Source organism: Vombatus ursinus, unplaced genomic scaffold (assembly GCF_900497805.2).
Source record: "Vombatus ursinus unplaced genomic scaffold, bare-nosed wombat genome assembly UNPS02014773.1, whole genome shotgun sequence".
Classification (NCBI taxonomy): domain Eukaryota; kingdom Metazoa; phylum Chordata; class Mammalia; order Diprotodontia; family Vombatidae; genus Vombatus; species Vombatus ursinus.
The window spans coordinates 27,835,594-27,846,844 of NW_020954551.1; the positions used below are offsets into that span (position 1 = coordinate 27,835,594).

The following is an 11,251-nucleotide window of genomic DNA, read 5'->3' on the forward strand; positions in this document are numbered from 1 at the left end:
CATTGCACAGATGGAGAAACTGAGGTATCAAGAGATAAAGGGACTGAGGTACAAGCCAATAGCAGAATTGGCAGTGAAACCAAAGGGCTTTGCTCTGCTTGTTCACAGGACAGTTTCCACAGTGAGCAAAATGATAGGAACCATGGATATGGGCTCTCCAAGTTCCATACATGGTCAGTCTATTCTGAGATGCTCTCATTCTAGAGAACCACAAAGACCATAATTTCCAATCTGATTAAATTCTAAATCAACAATCCTCCCTCATAATGATAGTTATTATTGCAATTTCAATGATTTGAGCATGCATTTATATAATACTTTAAGGTTGGAAGGACACATTATATACATTATATCATTTGAGCTTTATTAGAATGCTGGAAAGAAGGTGCTATTATTTGCCACTTTTTATAGATGAGGAAACCAAGGCTTGAAAAAAGTAGTGATTTTCCTAGGGTCATCCTAATATATGAAATACCTCAGATCTTCTGGACTCTAAGTCCAGCACTCTATCTGCTATGCTATGCTGCCTCTGGTACATAACTGACCCAAAAAGCAAAATTATGATTTCTGCTTTAAAATAAAATTAAGGATTTGTGAAATAGTGATGTGTACTAGTCACTACAAAGATGATTCAGAAAAATGGGTCCCTTCCAAATAAAGTTACAATCTCCCAATAGTAAACACAAGACAGATGATGAGGACAAGAACTTAGTATGGGGACCAGGATGCAGGAATGAGGAATAGACAGGACTAGTAGCAAATATAGACCTAGGAAAAATCAGACTAGACATAAATCAGGACAAGTGGATGGCAGAGGAGTTACTCACAGAAACACCATAAGAAGGTAGGGGCAAGTTGCTAGTATGGAGTATAGTCAACAGTGTGAAAAACAAAGGCAGGTACACTCTATTAGTCAGAGAGATAGGAGCCTTTTTGAATAGATCAGGCAGTGTTTTCCAGTACCATGGATAGCTCCCTAACAGCAGATGCACTGAAATCCTATGCGTATTTTATCCTCAAAGCCGTAGGCTTTATTCTGCTGCCTCCAAATTTTCTCAGAAACTGCCTAGCTACTAGAGAAGTGTCATCTTTTCAAGGCCAAGTTTAGTCTCTATCATACAGAGAACTTTCTGTCACTGAATCAAATAGAAATGCCACCTCCTCTGACTCTACAAGGCTACCCCTGTGCTCAGGGGAGTCCAGTAGACTCAAAGAGGAAACACTTCATATCCTCTGTGATCAAGTGGTTCATTCTCTTGAGTCCCTCCCAAGAACGGATGAAGGAGCTCAGGAGCCCTGACAGATGGAGACTAAAAGGGAGAAGAGAGAATTGGGTTTTATGTCCATTTTTATTATTCCATAGATCCTTTTGGCAACTTAAATTGTATAATAGTTATTCAAGAGCTAGAGTCGTTAAATGTTTATAACAAGAAACCTAGCTACCAGGTAGTGAATTCTTTTATCAAAGTAAATCATGAATTAATTAATGAAAAGCATTCATTAAGCACTATGTGCACAGCACTATGCTTACCTCTGTTCTCAAGGAGCTCACACTTGAGTGGAGGTGACATCACACATAGAAAGTTTCAGCTACAAACCAGATGAAAAGGTCCCATGTCCCTTAAGGAATAGCGGAAAAGCAGGTGGTAGTGCTTCTTATTTCATATCATTTCCACTGATAAAGACATATCAGTTTCTGACGTTGAGCCATTTGGCAGTGTTAAGCTAAGGTGGAATTTTCTTTTCCAAGTCTTCAGTAGCTATGGCTGCAGTACCAACAGAAGCAGTTGCCAGACTGTATCTCCAAGGAGATTTCTTCTCAGAATGATAGCTGTGGGACCAATCCTGGAAGAAGGACCAGTGGTCTGAGGGTACTGCCACTCCCAAGACTCAGATTCAGGGATCTAGGCTTTCTCCATCAAGGTCTACAGGGGAGGTGGTGGTTGAGAAGATGGCAGTGGTTTCATTTGCCTAGCACAGGCTCCCTTCTGACTTTCTCACAGGGTACCATGCTACTTTATGTAGGCTGCTGGTTTGGCTGCCTCTTAGGTGACAGTTCTTCAGTAGTTGATGGAGATGGTTGGCCCCTTCTCTACAGAAGTTGCTTCCCTGGATGATGGATGATGAAGTCTATCTACAAAGGTCTATAAGGACTGTGATCCACATCTGTGAAAAAAGTTCCCAGACAAATGACAACATAGCTCTTTTGAAACATTGGAGCACTTATACTTGATACAATGGAAAGAGCAGAGACTCTGGAATCAGACAACCTGGGTACAAATGCCACCTCTGAGACTTACTACCAATTTGATCAAGAGCAAGTCATTTAGCCTACTTGGCCCTCAGTGTTCTCATTTGTAAAAGGAGGGGGTTGGATTAGATGACATTTAAGGTTTCTTTCAGCTCTATACATATATATGATCCTATGATCCTACAACTTAGGTACCTATTTCACATCTAATCTACCACCATCACCCCAAAATAAAATTAATGAAAAGTTATGTTACCCTTTTTTCATTTGTTTTTACTGTTTTACTTGGAAAAACTGGCATCAGTTTCTTAGAATGGCCACAACTAGTTCTATTACAAAAAACACAACAACCTGGAGTGGAGATAAAATACCAAGTTTAAAACATATGCTGTGTCATTCCTTGTGTTACTTGTATTTCTAGGACAACAAATATCACCCAAAGTCAAGAGCTTGCAAATAACAAACCTGATGTCTGTAAGATTTTAGTTTCCCTCTGAAGAAGTAGAGGTGGGGCAGGGCAGGGCAGGGAAAGAGTCTTATAGAACTTATGCACCCTACCAACACTGTCTATTACCACCCAATATCAAATATCATGCATTTGTTAGCATTCTGGGACTGCTGAACTTTCAAATACTTGAAAAATGAAACCATGAGTGGCAGAAGGAGGGAGCAAAGGAAGCTGAGCTCATTAATGGGCTGCCTTTTGACTTTTTGCAGGTACAAAGAACTCAAAGGTCTCCAAGATTAAATAAAAAGCAGGAAAATTGAAAGTTACAATCTCAAGCAGTTTTCTTCTAGCCCCTTTCTTTCCAATTTTGCTAGATGTATCCAGTCAGTCCCTTTAGAGGGCAACTACATTCTCCCAAAAGGAGGGCCTTGGAAGATCCTATGGGAAAATGATGGCAAGAAAGGAACATCCAGATTTCAAAACAGCAAATTGTCTGACTTGATGAATATTCAAGATCCCAAAGTTGTGCTCTTCAATTGCCACTTTGCTTTTTATAGGGGGTTATTTAAAAGCAGGATGTGCTCTGAAAATTAAAATGTTCAAGATGTACTCTTATCTAAAAATGCCAAGTTTTCTACTGACTCTGACTGCTCATCTGAAGGCAGCCATGGGAAGTATTTGGCTTAGATCATCCAACAACTTTCAATGCAATTCATCACCAGTTTGATTTTGTATGTAGCCTATCATGTCCACTAAGGTTCCCAATATGAAGCCCTGTTAAATTTTACACAATCAGTGAATTGTCCTGCATCAAAGAAAAATGCTTCATGGAAGCTTTTGAACAAGACATCTAAGTCAGCTCAACTTGGGGGAACAATTCTATGAACTCTCTCTAGTCTACCCCTTTTCTTTTCAATCAAACGAGGGAGTTGAGCCCTCTGTAAAAGCCTTGCCAATGAACCTGTTTGTCTTGAGTAAAGTTCCTTTTACTGCATGCTCACTCTCTTGGCCACTGCCATTTTAATTGAAACCATTAAAGCTTTATTGGGCCTATATTTTACATAAGCCAAACAGATGGTTAGCTTTCAGGGGGTCTGGGGTTGCATAAGGTGATCTGAGCATGTAGCAGGGTGCCAAAGCTCATGTGTGAATTATTTAAATGTTCCCTCCTGGGCAGCAAAGATAACACTTTAGTTGGGTTTTAGGGTTACTTTTTTCTTTCTTTCTTTCTGGCATCAATAAATCTCAGCATCTAGCTTCTCCATTTAACAACTGCTCTGAACAGTCAAGCAGCAACTTGATTGAGAAAGTCTCAAAATACTAACCTATGAATAGTTTTCTAACCAAGTCTTTTTTGCCTGGAGCTTCATGGTGGTAATATAACATTGTGAGATAAGAAGATGTACTTTTTAAAAGAGGAGGGAAGGAAAAACAACCTTGTCCCAGTAAAAACCTTTATTAATGGGCATGCTCAAAATAGGGTATTCTACAATTCCAAACCTACCTAAAATGTTTTCATTTATTTGAATCAACTTCATAAAAAATTTACTAGGAGGCTGCTGAGTAAAGAGCATAGTCCTAAGCAAAATGGAAATAAGACACAGCTCCTATCCTCATGGAGCTTGTAATCTAGCTGAGGGAAAAGTCACAAACACAGATAACTAACTATAGTGCACCTTCTGAGAAGGGGTCCATGGCTTCACCAGACTGACAAAGGGCCCACAACACACAAAAAATGTTAAGAATCCCTGGGCTAGATGATCTCTGAGTGCTTATTCTAAATCCTATGATCCTGTGATAACTACATTAATAGCTTCAAAATAAGGAACTATGTGAGGTTCAAGGGGAAAGGTTACTACCAACAGCTTCATGGAAAAAGTAGTATTTGAGTTTCACTTTAATGAATGGATAAATATCAAAGCAGGAAGGATATTGTATGCATGAGAGACACCACGAACAAAGACAGAGAAGTTCGATCACAAAGGACATGTCCTCAGGAGTCAGGGCCCCCCCACACCCCCCCACATCCTCCCCGCCCCAGCCCCCGTGCACAGTTTGGATGGAGTTTAGATTACAAGGAGGGAAGGATTGCACAGAGACAAGATCAAACAGAAACGAATGTGGATACCAAGCTAGAAGGTACCTCAGAGGTCATCTAATCCAACACTCTCATTTTATAGAGAAGGAAGTGAGGCCCGAGGAGGATGACTGGCCCAAGGTAGTAGTCATCAGAGGTAGAATTCAAACCTGTGTTCTGTGACTCAAGAGCTAGTGCTCTTTCCATTCCTCAAATAACAAGGAAAGCAGTTTGAGGGAAAAGCCCTGTGGGCAACAGGGAACCTGGGAGCCCCCATTTTGAGCAAAAGAGAGTAACATGAGTAAATCTGCTCTATAGATAAATAAGGTGAGTGAGGAGGATTGGTTTTATAAAACAGAGATCTAAAGTGGGAGAAGATGGGGGAGGAATGGCCTCTGCGGGACAGCTGACAGAGCTCTGTCGGGGTGCCCGCGTCAGAGTGGCACTGTGGCCTCTCAGCCCAGTTCGAGAGTAATTCAGTTCTAAATCAACACCATTTTACCTGATAGACATTCAGACAGGCAGCACGTGATAACTCACCCCTCTGACACTGAACTCCAAAGATCTCAGCGAAGTGGGCAGCAAGGAGTCATGCAAGTGAATCTTTCTGTTGATAACGGAATTGGACCTTCTTGATTCAAAATTGACTTACCTCTTAAATTGACTTGTTGTTCATAAATTGACTTATTCCCATAATTATTGGAGGAGGCAACACCCCCCCAATAGCTTGAAGATGTGGTATAGAGATTGGAATGCAGAATGTATAATGTTACCTCTAATCCTCAAGGGCTACTAAGGAATAGATGGTAACTCTAGCAAAAAGGGAATTAATTATTAAATTATTATATTATATTATTATTATATTATTATATATATTATTATATTATATAATTATATTATATTATATATATAATTCTTGGTGGGCATGTCACAGCTCCAGTTATATTGCAGATGGTTGACACCTAGGCCAACAGAAAATGTGCTTAATCCATGGGACAAGAAATAGGATAACAGATTCTTACGAAACCTCCAGGGACAGCAGGTCCTTAAGCCCATGCCAAATCCACTTTAATTTCTGCAAATTCTAAGGCAGCCAAGAATCAAGGACAGGAGCTACAGCTAACAAGAGAAAGGGGGCACGGGAGGAGAAGTAGGCTGTTAGCTTACTGTGTCACCTTCTTCCTGCTCTTTACCTTTCCCTGTGTAATTCTCTGCATTCTGGACCAAATATTTCAATGACAGAAAAATCTGACCAATAATATATATATTATATATATAATATTATTAATTATATTAAATAATTATTAAATGATTAAATAAGATCTGACTAGATTGAGAATAGTGGGAAAGACTTAAAGGTGCACTGTTATTCTTTTTTTTTGTGAGGCAATCGGGGTTAAGTGACTTGCCCAGGGTCACACAGCTAGTAAGCGTTAAGTGTCGAAGGACAGATTCGAACTCAAGTCCTCCCGACTCCAAGGCCGGAGCTGATGTACTGTTGTTATGTTGTTATTCTAATTATTCTCTCTCTTTGGTCCCTTCCAGGGGGAAAGGGTAGTATCAATTCTACGTTTCTTCTACTCATCCTCTGTCTGTCTGTCTGTCTCTCTCTCTCTCTCTCTCTTTCTCTCTCTCTCTCCCCCCCCATCAAAGTACCAGCCCTACCTTTCTTTGCCTCTTTGCTTTGTAAAGAGATAGAATAACTTAACTTTGCATCATGTCAACATGGAAGGACCACCTGAACCCTGAATATAAAACCAAATTCCATCCACTGTGTGTGTATGCGTCATTAGGGTTACCATTAAAAATTGTAGTCTCTATAAGTCCTTTTATAAAGATTTATAAGTTAGAGATAGCATGGCAGAGTATGCCCTCAAAGCCAGGAAGACAAGGCGTCAGGTCCCAACTCTGACATATACTGGCTGTGTGACCCTGGCCAAGTCACATAATCACTTAGTGATCTAGGACACTCTCTAAGACTGTAAGTTGTAGAAAAGGTTCTGACTTACATCGATAGGGGAGTTTCCTCACTTGACAGTTCCCTATTCCAATAAAAGCATAGGTCCAATCCTAAGTTTTTACTGAGCCACAAATTTCCCATAGCTCCATGTGCTTAGAAGTGTCCTCACCAAATATTACTCTCTCAAGAAAAATTATGTATCCGATGGGGTTTAACCAGCAAGCATCCTTTGTTCATTGGTATTATCTTGGATTTTTTTGTCATTTGTCCCTCACAAAATCAGAGTGAAGAAAAAGCAAATACGGAAATTTTGGTTATTTAAGGATTTTGAATGGTCAGATTTTTCTGTCATTGAAATATTTGGTCCAGAATGCAGAGAATTACACAGGGAAAGGTAAAGAGCAGGAAGAAGGTGACACAGTAAGCTAACAGCCTACTTCTCCTCCCGTGCCCCCTTTCTCTTGTTAGCTGTAGCTCCTGTCCTTGATTCTTGGCTGCCTTAGAATTTGCAGAAATTAAAGTGGATTTGGCATGGGCTTAAGGACCTGCTGTCCCTGGAGGTTTTGTAAGAATCTGTTATCCTATTTCTTGTCCCATGGATTAAGCACATTTTCTGTTGGCCTAGGTGTCAACCATCTGCAATATAACTGGAGCTGTGACATGCCCACCAAGAGCATGATCGCAATCACAGCTCTGATAACAATTGCAATGCCAGAGTCAGCAGCATGAAGGACATTGGAGCACTCGGGTCCGCTAGAAAAGCCTGTTCATATTACTTCTGCTTCCCTTTCTGGTGTTGAGTGATAAGCCAATTCAGGTAGGTCACAGTATAGATCACACAGAGAATTGTCACCAAAGTTTAGAAAGTAAACTGACCCAGGTACTATATTGTACTTTAAAATAGGAGGTATGCCTCCCTCCTGCTATAAACCAGAGAATTACTCAGGGATGCAGCTGATAGGGAAAATGACAATCCTGTAAGATGGTACTAAAAGATACCTGAGACTATGAGACCAGTCCATAAACCAAAGCCCCAATCCCTGCTGTCCTCCAATGCCCCCCCATCACCAAGGCAAGATAATGGGAATCCACACAGATACCGATACACACACACACACACACACACACACCCTTACACATGAAACCCCCAGGATGTCTTTTACAATTTTTTTCTCCTTCAAGATTTCATCTGATGCTCATTTTAACCTGATTTCACCTAGATAAAAAATGAGGGGAAAATAAATAAATAAATAAAAATTGAGGGGAAAGGTAAGGTGGACACAAGGCCCTATATCCCTACTAAGTTCAGTCCTTCCATGTTGTGCCTTCCATGAACAAGCAGAATGATTTGCTCAGTTCTCATTCCAGCCATGGAAATTCGAGTGAATGCAGCCACAGAGCGTGGGAGAAGAGATACAAACAAGCACTGATTCTGCTACCACACTCTCCAGTGGAATGTGATAATTAGCTGGCTACCAGTAGCTAAAATGTATTCTTCACAGGGGCAGGTATCAACTGAATAGGAGAATACTAGAAGCAGAGAGAACAGGGACTTCATTCCTTCTACATCTAGGGAGGCACATCGCTCATATCCTTTATGAGCCTTCATGCCATTAGCTATGGATCAGCCTAAGGTCAAACATATCCGACCCTCCCATTTGCCATATGGGCAATGTTAGACAAGTCACTTAACCCCTCCTTTAACTACTATTCCCTTACTTGTAAGACAAAGGATCTGGACTACTTCATCTTTAAAATCCTGTAGAGTTCTTTAAATTCTATGAGCTGATATGAAATCTAACTAGCTCTATTTTTCCTCAGCATACGGGACCCCAGGCTATTCAAAGCTCTTGACTATTGTATGGTCTAATCTGGGTAAAGATAAGAGAGGAAAACATGACTTCAAGCCCCTAGGTATAGGTATATAGTATGCTAGAGGGAAGCACTGGGTCTCTGCTATAGCTATGTCGTTTAGGCTATAAAACAGGAAGTGGTGAAAGCCAAAGAGGGAGAGGCCATTCTGCACGCATTTATTAAGCATCTACTCAGTTCCACGTCCTGTGTTAGGCATTAAAAATGGGAAACGGTCCCTGTCCTCAAGGAGCTTACAGTCTTCTGAGGGGAGAATACATGTGCTCAGAGAAATAAATGAAAAATATATACAAAGTAAACACAAAGTAATTCAGTGGGGAAGAAGACTAAACACTCGGAGTGTCAGGAGAGGCCTCATGCTCAAGCCAGCAGTTGAGCTGGTTGCTGTTTGCCCTTCATTCTGGAAGAGGACCAACGTCAGGAGGGGGCTATCTTGACTTACAAGTGAATTCGATTTGAGCGAGGCAGAGCCGTGCCAAGTCATCAGCCTCACTCTCTCCTCCAGAGTCACTTGGGTCCAATGGCAAGACATAGGTCAAGATGACTGGTGATGGCCTCGGATGCAATGGAAGACCTTGGCTTTTTTAAGTGAGGCCTTTCCCAGGTCTCAATTTGTCTGAGGCAACACCTATTCAGTTATTAAAGGCTAGGTAAGAATGGAGGCAAAGGATGACCTGGTTTACCTTCACAAAAGAATCAATCAGCAATTGAGCTAAGGGATTCCAAGAGACAAAAGTAAGGAGAGAAAGAATTACGGACATGGGGGACTATGAAAAAGCAGAAGATAGAACAGCACATATATGGAACTGTAAAAAGGCCTTTTCTTGAGTGTAGAGTACACTGGGGGGAAAATGTGAAATCAGTCTAGAAACATAGGTCTTTTCCCATAAATACAATGGAATATACTCTAACGCCATCAAAAAAAAATAATGAAAGGGACAGTGTCAGAGACACCTGGGAAGACTCATATGAACCAATATAGAGTGAAGTGAACAGAATGAGAGCAACTTATGCCATTGTATATATTGTAAAAACAAACAACTTTAAAAGCATTTGGATCAATGTAACAACCAAATATAATTCCAGAGAACGGCAGGGATAGAGAACGGTAACCACCTCCCGACTGAGAGGTAATAGACTGAATGTGCAGAATCAAATACACTTTTTCAGACATTGGCAATTTATGTATGTCTGTTACAAGAGTTTTTGTTCCCTCCCCCAACCCGGATGGAGAGAAGGCGGAAGAAAGACAAAAAAGAAATGCTTGCTAATTGAAAAAAATACATAAAATTTAATTTTGAAAAAGAAAGGCTGAAGGCAGTTTATGAAGGGCTTTAAATAAGCACCAGAAGGGTTCATACTTTATCTTAGAGGCAATAAAAAAGGAGCTACTTCTTGAGCAGAAGAGTGACATGGTCAGATTTGTGCTTTAGGAAAATCGATTTCCCATATATGTAGAAGATAGATTGGAGACAGGAGAGGAAGAAGACGAGAAGACCAATTAGTAGGCTACCACAATCATCCAAACCAGAGACAAAGAGGGACTAATCGAGGCTGATGGCCCCATGAGTGAGAGAAGGGATTGCATGTGACAGTTGTTGTGAAGGTATCATTGACAAAACTTAGCAGCTAAGTGGCAACAGGAGGAGATGAAGGATGATGAAGAATCAAGGATAACTCTGAGGTTATGAACCTGAATGAATGGTTGAATGGATAGCGGTGTCCTTGACAGAAAGAAGAAAGTTAAAAAAAAGAGGAGGGGTTTTAAAGGGCAATATGAGCTCCATTTCAGACATGTTGAGTTTGAGATGTTTGTGGGAATCTCCAAGCAGAGATATCCAGTAAGTAGCTGGTGATGTGGACTAGAATTCAAGAGAGAGCTGAAAGCTGCATAAGAAGATTTCAGAATTATCTGAATAGAGATGAAAATTGAACCCTTAGAGCTGTTGAGACATCCAAGAGAGATTGCCCTCTTCTCTCTCATCAATCAAATCCTATCTCTCCTTCAAAAACCAGTCTCAAGTCCCATATCCTTCATGAAGCCTTCGTGGGCCAGAAGAAACCCTGTGATCTCATACTCTTCTCTACTTCTAGCATTAATTGTTAATATCACTTATTTAGAAATTAACTTCCCATAGTCCAACTGGCACATTACAAGATACTGAAAGAACGAAGGAATATTTCCAATATGTTTCGTAGGCCCTCTATGAAGAACATCTGGATAAAGATAGACTGGACAAGAACTGCACAGGATAAGAAAGTATATAAGAAGACATGTGGTGGCTGTGATCTGTGCCAGGGGAGCAATTTTCCATACTGATGAAATCACTGATTCACCAAAACACCAAGTCCTGTGAAAGCTTTAGTATCTTTATCTCATGTTGTTATTTAATTCTTGTGTTGTTGAAGCAAGATTTAGAGAAGACCAATTTTCTTCTGCAGGCAGAGAAAGAGAAAGTTCCCAGTTGTTTCTTCCTGTATTGGGAGGGACTGAAGCTATCACTATGCAGAATGACTGAAACAAAAGAGCAGCAAGAAGGAAGGAGAGAGGAAAGAGGGAGGAGAGAGGGAGAGGGAAAGGGGGAGAGAGAGAGAAAGAGAGAGACAGAGAGAGAGACAGAGAGAGAGACAGAGAGAGAGACA

General features: G+C 40.7%; 1 long non-coding RNA gene across 1 annotated transcript in view; it reads right to left on the bottom strand.

The window, feature by feature from the left end:
- Window positions 1-1,553: 1,553 nt before the first annotated feature.
- Window positions 1,554-11,251, bottom strand: part of LOC114044538 — a 30,383-nt gene continuing 20,685 nt past the window's right edge. Inside the window, exon 3 of the long non-coding RNA XR_003569254.1 lies at window positions 1,554-2,166. This is a non-coding gene — a long non-coding RNA (uncharacterized LOC114044538). The remainder of the gene's footprint in view (window positions 2,167-11,251) is intronic.